Source organism: Echinops telfairi, unplaced genomic scaffold (assembly GCF_000313985.2).
Source record: "Echinops telfairi isolate 266 unplaced genomic scaffold, ASM31398v2 ScPeMD7_697;HRSCAF=1119, whole genome shotgun sequence".
Taxonomy (NCBI): Eukaryota; Metazoa; Chordata; class Mammalia; order Afrosoricida; family Tenrecidae; genus Echinops; species Echinops telfairi.
In genome coordinates this window covers 2,729-3,215 of record NW_022104595.1, presented here as the reverse complement: position 1 = coordinate 3,215, position 487 = coordinate 2,729, and the positions used below count along the sequence as shown (strand labels likewise).

Below are 487 nucleotides of genomic sequence, written 5' to 3'. Positions count from 1 at the left end.
CAATAGTTAAGGTAGATCAAGAAGAGTTGTATACCATCTATACTTAAATATAAACTGAACCCTCTAATTTAATCATTACCACAATCAGTTTTAGAACATTTTAGTCTTTCTTGTGCTTTTTGTTATTAGCTTCCCATTTCCCCTCAGTCTTCCTTGTCATACCCTCAAGAAACCATGTACAGTAACTATGTACTGCCTCTGTAGATTTTATATATGGATTTCATATACAAGAAAGACATGTAGAAACAAAGAAACAGCTTTGTGCAGTGGCAATATCGTAGCCAATGAGGTTTACCCCAGGCACGATTATTGCTAATTGAAAAAAAAAAAGAAACAAAAAAGCTAACAATAATAACAAAATTGAAAAAAACTCAGTAGAAAAGAAAGCAGAAAGTATTAAAAGCTAGAACAAATTTAAAATACGTCAAAAGGCAGATCAAATGATTGTTAAATTTTAACCTAACTACATCTGCAAAACTCCATTTTT

The 487-nt window shown here is 31.0% G+C and overlaps 1 pseudogene; it reads left to right on the top strand.

Moving 5' to 3' along the window:
- Window positions 1-255: 255 nt before the first annotated feature.
- On the top strand, window positions 256-343 carry LOC115870471 (annotated as a pseudogene).
- The last annotated feature ends 144 nt before the right edge of the window (window positions 344-487 follow it).